Source organism: Callorhinchus milii, unplaced genomic scaffold, assembly GCF_018977255.1.
Source record: "Callorhinchus milii isolate IMCB2004 unplaced genomic scaffold, IMCB_Cmil_1.0 Scaffold4, whole genome shotgun sequence".
Taxonomy (NCBI): Eukaryota; Metazoa; Chordata; class Chondrichthyes; order Chimaeriformes; family Callorhinchidae; genus Callorhinchus; species Callorhinchus milii.
The window spans coordinates 31,538,646-31,553,558 of NW_024704745.1; positions in this window are offsets into that span (position 1 = coordinate 31,538,646).

A 14,913-nucleotide genomic window follows, 5' to 3' on the forward strand; every position below is an offset into this window, starting at 1 on the left:
TGGACTAAAGAAAATTGATTCATCTATGATTTCTATCTATAGATAATGGAAATCTTCATACATTGCAGTTGTGTAATAATAATATGTGCATTTGATATAGTGCCTTTTGTCCTTCGGCTGTTCCTTGACCAAAAAAAACCCAGAAAACATCAAAAAGCAAAACACTGATTGCAAAACAGCCTTTGAAGACCTTTGAGATGATGATTCTTTGAGCAAGTTTGCTTCTGAATTTAATAAAGAATTGTGCAATATTAATCACAAAGTAATATCAATCATTAATTAGAATTGGTCAGCATTATCCCGTTTGAAAATGCTGCATTTTCAACTTCATTGTCTCTTTTCCTTTTATATAAGTGCAGCACATGCACAAAAAAAATCTAATAGTGGGAGCTCAAGATACACTGCATGATTTATATGCTATTTAATACCATTAGTGTTCTGAACTATGACACTATTCAATTTAATACTTGGGAAAAACTAATACAATTTAGGCCAATGTGCATCATATCAGTAATTGGGATAAGCTTTTGCACTTGTTTTGATATTTAGCTGTGAGGGTCTAAATATCTCAGTGATTTAATCATCATTTAGAGCTGTTGAAAGGTTTCTTTCTTTTAATCAGCATGGTAACCCATTATTGACAGTTAATACACTTCAGATTTCACTTGATGTATGTAACATTTTGTTTATTTTTACATTAAATGATGTTAGATTTACGTTAAATCTGAATATACTTCAACTGGTCATCTACTTTGTGGCTAGTTTTTGGATTGTTCTGAGCAAATTAGCAGCCACCTTTTCCTAATAATACAAAGATGCTATCATTACAGTAAAATTCTATGAAGTATTTGAGTCTTCTTGACACCATAAGGATATATTATCAAACAATAATTATTTCTTATATTCCTGAAAGTGAAAGTAAATGCTTATTTTACACAGTTTTTGAATAAAGTTGTGAAAAGAAAGAATATTGTTATTATATCATTGCTTGGTGTTGTGTCTTTGTGTTAGTGTGACCATGATAGATGGTTAGGTAACCTTTTAAAGATGTACAGAAACACATCAGGTCAATTAGCTTGAGCTATGGAAAAAAGGGAGTCTTTGTCTCAACACCTTTCAAATCCCATTATGGGTACCTGTGTTCCTAACTTGTCAGCTTTCAGTTATCTTTCACTCTTCATCTGATCCATTTCATGCTCCTCATTTTATTTGTTCCCTACTCACCTGCGTTTCCCTTGTAATTTTTCATTACAACATTATGTGCTTGAGTGACCTTTGATGGCTTAATATCAAATTCATTTTGTTCAGCGTTATTGCATTAACATTAATTGGATAGTTTATAGTCATTGTTCATGAAATTCATTGAACCTTCTAGAGAATTCTTATCTAGGACATTAACTTTTTTATCTTATTGAATCCCAGAGAGATGAAAAATAGCAAATCTGACTCCAGTTTTTAAAATAGTCTAGGGCTGAGTTGTTAAATCTCAGACCTATAAACCTCATTTTTAGAAAATGGTTTGAAATGATGAAGTTAAGTGTACAGCATTATCTTAAGGAATACAGCTTGGTCAGAGACGACATTGGTGTTGTGCTTAAGTGTATTGCATCCGTTAAGTAAATTAAAGATCTAAGAGGTAGTGGTAAGTCATTGGCTGCTTTATACTTGGGTTTTTGAAAGGCCTTTGATAAATTGGGAGAAGACACTGTGGTAAATTACACAAATGCACAAACAATCTGGAGAAGCTGAATATATGGACCAAAAGGTGGCATACACTATTTAATACAAAGAAATATAAAGTTCTGTGATTTGGCAGAAGTAGCGTGGAGTTTGAGCTGAATGGAAATGTTCTTAAGGTATCAGAACAGGGGACAGAATTGGGGATTTTTGGTGTTCCTAGACTGTTAATAAAGTGAACAAAATGTTGAAATATACAGTCATGAGAGATCAGTTTAAATTTGTATGTGGCCTTGGTGAAACTGGTGTTACCGGGTCATATTTGCAGACTATTTGATATATGACATTGACAGATGCCACCCTCCTATCTTGTTTTCAATGGTGAAGTCTGAAAAGCAGTATCCAAAGTGTTGGACTTCCTACTTGCAGATCAGAACCTTCAACTGACTGCCAATAGGATTCCAATTTCTTATTAAACCACAGTATTCAAAGACTAACAGTCTGTTAACTGGCAGTGTAAAGCCACGGTCTGCAAGCCAGAAATCCAATATTATGGATTGGCTTCATTGAATTCACCATTGATGGGAGGCACAAATGGTGGGTGGCTAGGGCTAGAAAGGGTGCAGTGCTGCCCAAGTTTATCTACAGCTCACATTTTTTAAAGGAAGATGGAAAAGGAAAGCCCTGATCCTTGAGCAGGACCACAGCCAGACCTCTGAGCAATTCCAGCCCACACCACCCACAGGCTCTCTCTTGCCCCTCTCCCACTTCTGGGCTGGTGCGCTGTTTGTTGGTGCATTCTCACATCTGAATGATCAATGGACCTGTCAGGCTGTAAGAAAATTGTAGGCTGTGATCTTGCTGCAGAAACCACAACTTTTAATACACAGCACAAAGTTTTATAGTTGCCGCAAATTTTAATGACTACAGTGAGTACATATTGGTGAGATTGTCTAATGAGAGTGTGGGATAATAATAATAATCCTTGCATTTGATATAGCGCTTTTCACGTCGGGAGGACGTCCCAAAGCGCTTCACAGAACACACTGTAAAGTGAATTGACTGTATATTTGTGGGCGAACGCGGCAGCCAATTGCGCACAGCAATGTCCCACAAACAGTCGTAGATTGAAAATGACCAATTTATTATTGTTTTTGGAGGGATTATTATTAGGCGTGTGGAGTAAGGAAACTTGCCCAAGGTTTCGCCCTGCCTGGAATTGAACTCAGGTCTCTCGCTTGCAAAGCGAGTGCTCTAACCACTGAGCTACAGGACTCCACAATGGAGGGATGGATTGATGGACACTTTCGAAAGGCCTTTGATAAATTGGGAGAAGACAGAGTGGTAAATTACACAAATACACAAACAATCTGGAGCAGCTGAATATATGGACTAAAAGGTAGCGTACACTGTTTAATACAAACAAAGAGTTCTGTGATTTGGCCGAAGTCATTCTGAGTGCATTGGGAGTGCAAGCTTACTGTCAGTTCTTGAAATTAAACTTACCAAATCAAAACCAAAACATTAACAAACTGTGGCTGGGCTGCAACTTTTGGACCAAAAAATCATGACTTTCGTACAGCTTTAGTATTTTAGATTAAATCTTTCGATCGTCATGGATGAGTTTATTCACCGCTGTTGTGTCCCTGGAGGAATTCATTTCTTGTGACTCTCACATCAAACATTGACCTCATCACAGTTATGGTCAGAGTCTGGGCTTTCATTGGCTTAAAAAACAGCCGGAGTTTCAAAGGTAATTCATGAAGACCCTCCCCTGTATGTATTACCTTAGCATCCTTTGATGCAATTGCTTCTTGTTCTAAATTCATTCAATCTCAATTTGTTCCCACAGGCATCTCTTGTCATATGTTCCATTGAACTTAGCCTCAGTTTGTAATTGTAATGTTTATCCAGGGACCCTTATTATTTTCATTGATTTGTACTTCATGGTATATTTACATTTCCAATACTATTCCAGAGAACCATCCTGTCATGTGTCTATTTATACCCCGTTACCAATGTAAGCATTTTGGTAAATGAAAATTAGGTACTTATAAGAAGCAAAACTGTAAATCTACGTTTGACAGTTTTGTCTTTCTCTATTTGCCTCTCTCCCTCTTTACCTGCATTATTATCTTTACTATCCAGTTCTGATTTTTCTTCCTTTGTCCATCTCTCACGTTTTCCTTCTTCTGTGGTGAGCAATGGGATCAGTCTAGTTTGATAGCACATCTCTATAACGTGCACATTAATCATAAGTTTGACAAGGCAATATTTCTGGTTGCACAATATCTTATCTATAAAGTCATCATGGGGTAATTTCAAAAATTTAGAGAAAATACTTGACATGCTTTATTATTAAAGAAGAGCCTGGAAGCATAATGTGAGCAATAGTATAAGTTGAAATATATCATAGGATGTATTAGGAACTAAAATTATCCAACAGTTTTAGAAAACTCATTTTGCATCTCATTTATACTATTCAACAGGATAAAAGGATTGATATCTGATAGGCAATCATTTTTTGAACACTGATCTCCATCCCACTATTCCTTTTTTGCCTTTTTCCATCGTGTTTGCTTCTACTGTGGTCATTTGTTCTTCTGAATGTACTCTCAAACTCCAAAGTGATCTGTGCTATATCTTCTTCCTCTCCATCCAACCTCATTATGCTAACTTCAAATCTCATGGCGTGTCTCCTACTATCATGCATTCTTACCCAAGTTTCAAAACTAGGCATCTCCCTACTTCCCTCTGCCTTCCATTTTTTTTACAAGGTTGTGAAACCATAGCCTGAGAAGTCCTTAAAAGGAATCTTCAATTCTCTTCTTTTCAGCCTTGGTGTTGTCCTGTACCATGGTCCAAATCTTACGAACAGAAACTCATACGTCTTCTGCAATTAACCGTTGGGTTGCTTTTGTGTTGATTTTAGATTCTCGGTTATTCCTGATTGATTGTTTTAACATTGCTTTTGAAGGTGAAGTTTGTGCTGAAAATTCCCTTTTTTGTTACCAGTTTTGTGGACTGGTGAGGTTATAATGTCAGTGTGTTCCCATACAAGGCAGACGGTGCTTTTTTTCCAAACTGTAAGATATTATGCAGCTAATTCATGCCAATAACAGTGGACAACTTACACAAGGCAAGAAAACATAGAAAACCATAAATAACTAGTAGAAAAAATTGTCACTGTAGCATTTACAGTTAGACAATTCTTAACAGAATAAGAAATTCAACTACAGACTATAAAACTATGATGCAAATCCGTAAAGTAAAATGCAAATATCTACCACATACCACAATCCATAATGCGTAATATAATCACTTCAAAGACAAATTCTTAGGATGAGTCTTATTAAGTCCTGTTCTATTTTTTAATCGAACAGAAATGGAACAATGAAAGCTCCCCTACCCACCCCACTCCCACCCAGCTCCTCCTGGTGGTTAACAAAATAAGTTAATGCATTATTTTAGTCAATACATTGTCATTAGTTCAATGAGTTAACATGTAGTACGTGCCCATGATTATTAACTCAGTTTAAGCTATGCTAAAATGTATTAAAATAAATCTTCTGTGCTTTAGGATCCAAACTACACATCAACAACAAATCACTCATTTAATCATCCTATTTTAACTTATAAATTACTTTTATTTATAAACAAAAATTATGGACGTGTGTAAATTAAAAAAAGGATTTTATTCCCATAATGAGTTTGTGGCTAACTTAATGCTTAACGTATTTGTGTGAATTAAATAAATGACCAATGTATTAATTCAAAAATCATTCAAACTTTATATGAACAACCATGCAGTGAAAAATATAGGATGTGATTTCAACATTCTCTTTTTGAGGTTCCATCTCCCTATTCAGGTGGACATTAAAGATCCCATTACAAAATAAAAAGGGAGTTTCTCCCAGTTTCCTGACCAACAAACTCCCAAATAAATTTGATTATTCACTTCATATCTTTTTGGGAAACATTACTGTGCACAAATTGGCTGTCATCTTCACTTACACAATACAGTCACTCCATTTTGTGGAGTCCTGTAGCTCAGTGGTTAGAGCACTTGCCTCGCAAGTGAGAGACCTGGGTTTGATTCCCAGCAGGGCAAAACCTTGGGCAAGTTTGCTTACTCCACCCGCCTGATTATAATCCCTTAAGAAAAAAAAACAATAATAAATTGGTGCCTAACTTTGATAGATCAAACTTTTACCCAAAGTTAATTGGCTCACTAAAGGTCGAGTTCAGCTGAAATTCCTTAAACTAAAATATTGGGATCTCTGCAAAAGAAAAAAAATTACTGACCACCTGAATAGCTGCAGTGACTTGCTTTGGTGTCAAATCAAATTAATGAAATCGAGGAGGGGGTTGGGGGTATTTATTGACTGGGATATCTTTGTGAGAAGAATATCTCACAATGTGATACCACCACATTTTTACCCCTGAATTCCAATTTAGAATTTATGACTTCACTACCGAGGGATTCAGAGTTAAGATTTTTTAAGTTTCTAAATGGAATCATGCTGAGTAATATTAATTTTACCCTTTCAATAGTTATCCTGTCAATGAGAAAAGTACTAACGCTTCATTCCTTGACCTTGACTTTATTGCTTGGAAGCAAAAGGAATGAATTCTGTGACTTGAATTAGTTCTTAATTCTGATGTTAAAATCCATTTCTCTTGAGTTCTATTGTATTGAAAAAAACACTGAACAAAGGAACTACATCTTTGATGTCTCCATTAACCTTACCTGAAAATTATCATCAAGGTATGCTGTTCTTATCTTGAGATTGGTGGGTTGTCCTGACCTTTCCAAATTTGGAGAAATAATCCCTTGGCTACCACGACTATTACCAGGCTTCTTGTGCTGTTTTAAATACAGCACTTTTCACACTGAGTTCAGTTGCATTCAATCATGCTGGAGCCCTGCTGCTGAGATGATGTTGAAGTGATAGTTTCAGTCGTGCCTTGACTTGTATTGCTGCAGTATAATTGTAGTGGTGTGATTTAATCAGAGTCTGATTGAATGGCGATGTGATGATGCTGAAATGTTGACCAGCAGGCACTCTTAATTGTTTTCCATTAAAACTTCATGGACCTCCAACTTTATAACATATAAAGCCTTAGAGCTCGGTTCAATTGTATTTATTTTACACATCCCATTTTTCTAGCAGTCCCACTAGGCTTGTTCTTGAAGACTTTACAACAATAAGTTGCATTCAATCAGGGTAGCATCTCGGAGTGCTTAACATTGGCAGAGCTTGATGCTGAGCCAGAGAGAGGGAGGGGATGACTGCAGACACAATCACAGAGGAAAGTCTTCAGGTGTAATCTGAAAATGGGCAAATAGTTGGTAAAACAGATTGCTTGAGCAGAGATTTCCAGAGTTTTGTGGCGTAGTGGCTGAAAACACAGTTGCTGATAGTGGAGCAGAAGAGATGATGGATGTGCAGATGGCCTGAGCTAGATGAGTGAAGGGGGCAGGTAGTGGGGTATAAGCAGGATGGAGAGTTAATGAGTTACAATGGCATGAAGTGATTTGTACAGGAGTGTGAGGATCTTGAAATCAATCCATTCTTCAATAGTGGAGCCTGGCAAGGACTGGGGTAATGTGGGTGCAGAGCCGGGTAATGGTGAGAACATGGGTGACGGAGTTCTGAATCAGTGGAGGGTTTAGAAAACCCTTTCAAGCTGCATACAGATGAACCTCATTAGGAGCCATACAGATCAAGAAAGAAGGATTGAGCAAGGCTACACTCCAGGCCTCTGTCCTCTTTCCCATGGCCAGATAGCCTACCAATTATTATCTTGGCATGTGCATGAAAGATGGTCAAGACACAGTAATTGACTGTTGCTTTCCAGTTTCACCCAATAAATCCAATTAAATTTTTTACATCACTCAGATTTGATAGAGTTGTCTGTCTCTTTAGAATCAATCACCCTGTCTGATTAATCAAATTCCTTTTCTAGATACTGTTCTTCGAACCTCAATTTGCTGAATCCTCTCATGACTGCACAGCCTTTAGTGGTTATTCTCTGCTTGTTTGTAAATTTGCTGACCTTTGGCAGTGTGTGCTTATAATGAGAAATCCTACCACAAGCACACACCGCCAAAGGTCGATAAATATACTGACAAGAAGAGAATAACCTCCTCTGTGTTGTGAGGCTTAGAATATATTTTTCATCAACCCTAAATTTGCAGGAAACCATCTCTTTATTTAACTGTTAGCTACTCTCTTGCTGCAGAGTGTTTGTCAGAAGTTATGATTTCTGTAAAGGTCGGCTGTTCACCTCAGTGTTGCTCAGAAAGTGTGCCAGCATTGATTCAAATTCTGGTTTCAGAAAATTTTAATTTTGTTCGTCGGTGTCTGTAATGTTAACGTTATCATAAAACTGTGGTGACGAGATCCTGCCAGATTTACACTTTGCCGTTTGTGACAGAACTACAGCTTTATAAAACCAATGTGAAGTCTTGAGTGGCTGTCTTATTATTTTGACTTTCGTTAGTTCCAGTTATAATTGATACTGGTGGAAAGCCTAACTGCTGTTAATAAAAAAAAAGGCAGCTTCCTGGGTTATTTTGCAGGTTACTTTTAACGCGTCAAAAAATAATAATCCCATGATAAGTCTGTACATTTTCACACAGTTATCTTTATGGATGAGGTGAATAACTCCAACATGTACAACCACTGCAAAGAATTGACTGAGACTTAGGTTTTCTCACTTGATGGACATTTTTTCAGTAGTACAATACAAGATGCTAGAAAGCAATGCTTCTATGTATATACTTGCAGCTTGGCCACGCCTGGCAGTATATCAGAACACTTTCTGCTTATTTCACTCCTCAGATGTTGGTGACACTGTACAGTGCAATGGCTACTTGTCCTGTAAACCTGTGAAAATGCAAAGATTATTATAAATTTGGGGGTGTGCAAATAAATAATAATAATCCTTGCATTTGATATAGCGCTTTTCACGTCTTCTAGACGTCTCAAAACACTTCACAGAATATGTTTTAAAGCGAATTGACCGTATATTTGTGGGTGAAAGTGGCAGCTAATTGCGCACAGCAGTGTGCCACAAACAGTCGTGGATTGAAATTGACCAATTTATTATTGTTTTGGAGGGATTATTATTAGGCGTGTGGAGTAAGTAAGCTTATTATAAACTGTTAACAGGCAGCAGGAACTTTATTAATGTGCTTTAGTTAGCCAAGCACAGAGTTCTTCTGATTATGGGAGCAGGGTGTATAAGTCTGTCTGCCTGTTTCCAATTGCCTTTCTGCTGGAAACAATGTTACATTGTACTTCAAAGTATAAATTTGTCATTTATTAGGACCATAAAAAGAAAAGTGCAGTTAATCTACGTTCTCACTATATTCACTTTCCTTCTAATAATTTGCATTCTCTTTTGTTGCTGAACTGAATCACTGACATTTTCTTCTTTGCTTTTACACCATCTTAAACCAACAATGTTGATTGAAGTTGTTTCTTTATCCTGCCAGTTAGAGGTCCCGTTGGCAGAATTTAGTTCATTTGTCCTTGAGGAAAGATTCTTGTTTCGCTACTTCACAGTTTAGTACATTTTTAAAGGAATGAATAATTTTAAGGTGTGCAGACTGGATTTCAAGCACTGAGCAATTCTTTTGAATTTGCATTAATGCCATCATATGATTCCTCCTTAAATAAGTAAGAGGGGAGATGTTTTGATCTATGCATGTACAGTTTGTGATTAGCTTTATGAAACGAGGGAACCTGCTGCTTTCAGATTACACTACTTTGTTATTTTCAGGCAAATTTAAATGGCATTCTTTATATCTCTATCGGGGTATAGAGAATTGTTCCCAAACTAGACAGCCAGGTCAAATGAAATGAATAACTTAACTCCTTAAATTAAAATACTTGCAGTGTGTTTGTTTGAGATTCCAATTGTATAAAATTAATATTAGATGCAACACCTTTGGTGATATTAAGAGACCTGAATTAAATTCAAATAATTGTAATTTCTGTATATTGTATTCCATTGCTCACAGTTTAAAATTATCTATTTATTGAATTTCGTGCATTTTAATGATGTATGGTAAATCATTTTAAATTAGTTATTGTATTTAGATTAAAATATAGGCTGCCTGGGACCATTTGAGATGCCTTCACGGTTTGATAAGGTGCTTTATCAAATCCAAGGAATATTATTATCTATATAGTATCAGTTTGCATGTGATCAATAGCTCCAGCAACCCTGAGTTATGGAGGGCAAAATCAACTAATGTTTTCACTCCTGTAAGGTAATTTACTTGGAAAGCCTGAGGAAAGAATAAGACAAACACACAGACAATTAAGATGTTATAATTTGTCAGGATTTACAGTTAATTAGAACAGCAATGAATTATATCATAGGATTATACAGCACAGAAGGAGGCCATCGTGTCTGTGCCGACTGAGCAACAGTTAAAGAGTTTACTCTTACATGAGGAATACAACTCAGGATTGAGGGAGAGTGTTTCCCCCTGTCCTGACTCCACTGACCTGACTCCACTGACACTGACCTGACTTCCACTGACTTGAGTGACCTTCAAATGCCTCTTTGCTTTTGCCTCACCCTATCTGTTTTCATGAGGGAAACGGAATAGAAAGGTAAGGAAGGGAGTAAAGGAATGAGACTCATTTGGAGTATAAACAGCGACATGGACTGATTAGGCTGAGTATCCTGTTTCCATGCTCTAGATTCTTTTTTAATCTTTGTCTTACTCCCCCATTGATATGCTCTGTTCTGCTAACTCAGGCCTGCTTTACATCCCTCATCCCTCTGCTCCATCATTGGTGGGTAAACTTTCAGTCACTTTGCCCCAACTTTTTAAACTCTCCCCAAATTCATCATCCTTCATCCTTGCTCCAGCCCTTTCTGCTAACAAAACCCAACCAAAAACCTATATATCATATCTTTGACCACCTCCTTCCTAAACAAAAACAGAAGTCGCTGGGAACGCTCAGCAGGTCAGGCAGCATCTACGCAGAAAGGAAAGTGAGTTAACGTTTCAGGTCTACGACCCTTCGTCAGAACCCCAGTTTCTATCCCCAGTTTGAGGCGCCTGCTTTGTCTCTGAGAAATCTATTGTGACATTTTCCTCTGTGAAATGCATTGTGTAAGTGAACTTTGTTATTACCGTATATGTTATGTTTGTTGTTATATCTAAAAATATTCTAGAATTCGGAGGGTTCCTTTATTTTACATCAACTTTTAGAACGAACCACAGATTGCACGTAACATCAACAGCTGGTCTCAGCACTTGGGTACTCCTTTGTACCACTGCAGTTTAAACAGCATAACCATTCAATATTGAGTAGAATTTTTAAACACACTTTTAGTTAGTTTAATTTAAATCACTTCCCTGTGAGACATTTAAAAGTTCCCTGTCACATATGAACAGACACTTTTAGCACAAGTAGTCTGATTTTGCATGTGTGTTGTGGATTGTTCCTGTTCAAATATTATGGATTGCTACTGTGCAAATTGGAATTTATGCGTAACTCTCCAACACAAACCTCTGAAAAGTATCGATTGCCTTCCCAAATGTAATTATACAGTCAATAAAAAAGAAAAATGCATATTTTATTTATTTGTGGTCATATATAGAGGAAGCAGCTGTTGAGGAATATAATGCATGACTGCTTTTTATTCAATGCTAAATCCAGCACAACACAAAGCATCTTTGTTACACATATCAGTGTTGAGTAAATGGCAGTATGAACTACTTAAGACTTTCAGTGGTATACGAGAATCTATTCACAGTGAACATCATAAACCACATTTTACTGCTCATTCAATCAAAACAAAGCTGGTCTTGTGCAGTAGGTTTGAAGTGAATGTAGCAGACACAATGATTAAGTGCTGTCATTGCAATTACAGGCACTAAATCCATGCACGAGCATCCATGCAGCCCATTTTTTATGTCACTCCTTTGATTACAATGTCCTTGTCACTCAGGTCATTTTAATTCTATCTCAGCCAAATATTTCTTGGTAAGTAAGTTGCACATGTGCAGTTCCTATGCTCATTTGTCACTCTATTCCGCCCTGTCACTTTTGAAGGAAGGTGTCTGTTTGAAGAATGTCTGACTTCAAGCAGGTCATATAATTTGCATAGAAAGCTAAGTCACTTGCATGATTCCTTTTAAGCTTATAAATACCATATTATTATTTATGGATGCACCAAAGGGCAGATAGGAAAATGTTTTTGCAGAGAAAGAAGTAAAATTACTATGGAATAACTGCTGGCATTGGACTGAACTGATGGGATGTCAGCAGCTATTTCAATGCATGCAGAAATTCAATATCAAGAAATGTGCTAACAGTTTGCAGATACTATTTCTGTAAGATATAACTCTGAGTTTAAAAAAAGTTTCTGAGAAAATTACACCTGACATCTAGCAAGGTTTTCATGAAAAAATACCAAAATCCTTGGAGATATTTTTTCCGTGCAAGATTGTGACCAAGCTAAGAAGTAAGACTAGTTGAAATAGATGAGGAACTTTTGGGTTTTAGTCTCTTGGAAAACAATGCACATATCAAAAGAGAGGTTTGGATGAAGGCTTTACAGCCTATTTGATCTCATCCTTCCACAATAGCAGTCCAGAAGATACGCCTCCTTACTTCTAAGTTGACAGGTTATTTTTTGCCACCACTGCAACACTGCACATCTGAATTTGGTCGGATCGGTTCCAATGACCAAGTTGAAGTGTGATCAGCATAATTATCATTTGGAAAGAGGTCTGTTTGTGTATTTCATTTTCTATGTTAGCACTGAGACCCAATTTGAAAGTTGTGCTACCCATGTGTGCACAGACATTTACACATGATAAACACAGAACAAATGAAATGCCAATATTAACAAAGGGCATACACTTTTCTAAATTTTTCATAATAAACCTCTGATTAGCAACCACCTATCTATACAACCAGTGGCCACTCTTTATTAGCCCTATCAGTGGACAGACAACCATTTTCAAAGGCCAGTTCTAAGTAAATTTAAGTGTATTTACTGGTAATGCATTATCAATTTCCAATTCTTGTCTGGCACTTCATTGCTCTATATTGTTGGAGGTGCCATCCTTTGGTTGAGATGTTAAACTATCCGCCTGTTCATGGACATTAAATATCCTATTGCATTATTTGGAAAGAAAAGGGAATTTTTCCCGGTGTATGGTTCATCAATCCTCCACATAAGGTTAGTCATTCATTGCATGGCTGGTTATGGAACATTGCTGTGTGCAAATTGTCCGCTGTGTTTGCTGAGAAAACAGGAGGGCAGGGGGGAAGCAGGGAGATTGAAAGCACAGTCAAAGAGGAGGATCTTGAGATGGGTCTTGAAGGTGGTAAGGTGGAGGGACTGCGGGATGGAGTTCAAGAGGGTGTGGGCAGAGTGGCAGAAGGCCCACCCACCAATAGTGGGGCGAGCTTGACGGGGGATGTGAAACAGGCAGGAGCCCACTGAGCGGAGGGAGCGAGCAGGATGGTACAGGGTTAGGAGCTCATAGAGGTAGGAGGAGCAAGACCATAGAGGGCTTGAAGGTGAGGACCAGGATCGTGAACTGCAACCTCTGTGTGATGGGAAGCCAGTGAAATTGTACAAGGATGGGGGTGATAGGGTCGCGGAGCTTAGTGTGGGAAAGGACGCGGGCTGCAGAGTTCTGGATGATTTGCAGCCTATGGAGGGAAGAGTTGGGGAGGCCAATAAGCAATGAGTTTGCATAGTGAAGCATCGATGTAATGAAAGCATATATGAGGGTTTCGGTGGCTTGTGGTGTGAGACAGGGTCGGAGGTGGGGGAAGGCAGAGCAGGTCATGATGCAGATGTGGGGTAGAAAAGATGGTTGAGGATCAAGCAAGGCTCCAAGGTTCCAGACTGGCTTAGCAAGGTGGAGTGTGCAAAAATGGATGGTGATGCTGTCAGTGCCTGAGGTAAGGGGGCGCTAACAGGAGCCAATCAGGAGAACCTTGGTCTTCTTGACATTCAACTGAAGAAAATTAGCTCTCATCCAGGACTTGATGTCCAACAGACATTCTGTCAGGACAGCAGTGGTCCTGGAATCAAGGGTGCAGACAGAGAAGTATAGTTGGGTGTCATCCGTATGCATCTGCAGCCCGTGTCCTCTCCCGCATTTGGCTCCGCGACCCTCTCACCTCCATCCTTACCCAACTCCACTGGCTTCCCATCCCACAGAGGATACAGTTCAAATCCTGGTCCTCACTTTTAAAGCCCCCAATGTCTTGTTCCCCCCTACCTCTCTGATCACCCAACCTCCGACCACCCTGTTTGCTCCCTCCGCTCAGCGGGCTCCGGCCTGCTTCATGTCCCCCACCTTGCTCGTCCCACTATTGGTGGGTGAGCCTTCCATCACTCTGCACCCACCCTCTGGAATTTCATCCCGCAGTCGCTCTGCCTCGCCCCCTCCCTCGCCACCTTCAAGACCCACCTCAAGACCCTCCTCTTCAACCATGCTTTCAATCTCCCTGCTTACCCCTTGACCCCCAAATCAAGGTCCGTCACTCTGTCTGTCCAGCACCTTGGGACGTCCTCCCGACATGAAAGGCGCTATACAAATGTAATTTTGTTGTTGTTGACCCCATGTCTGTGGATGATGTCACCAAGATGGAGCATATAGATATTGAAGAGGAGCCGACCAAGGACAGAGCCCTGAGGAACGCCACATGAAATGGAGAGGAGAAGCCATTTGAGAAGGCAGAGTGAGTCAGTTGAGGGTCAAACAAGATGCCCAGGTTCCTGACTGGCTTGGTGAGGTGGAATGTGCATTCATGAATGCTGATGCTACCATTGCCTGAGGTGCTGGTGCAAGCCAATCAGGAGGGTCTCAGTCTTGCTGACGTTCAACTGTAGAAAGTTGGCTCTCATCCAGGACTTGATGTCTGACAGACATTCTGTCAGGACATCAGTGTTCCTGGGGTCCAGGGTGGAAGCAGCGCGATTGACCCAATGAGTTGGGTGCCTTCCGCATACATGTGGAGTTGACCCCATGTCTGCGGATGATTTCACAAAGAGGGAGAATGTGTAGGTTGAAGAGGAGAGGACTGAGGACAAAGCCCTGAGGAACACCACATGAGACGGTGTGGGGGCTGGAGAAGAAGCCATTGTGGAGACAAAGTGGAGCCAGTTTGAGAGGTAGGATCTGAACCATTCAAGGAAAGAACCTTGAAAGTTAAGGTGAGAGAAGAGGCCGTG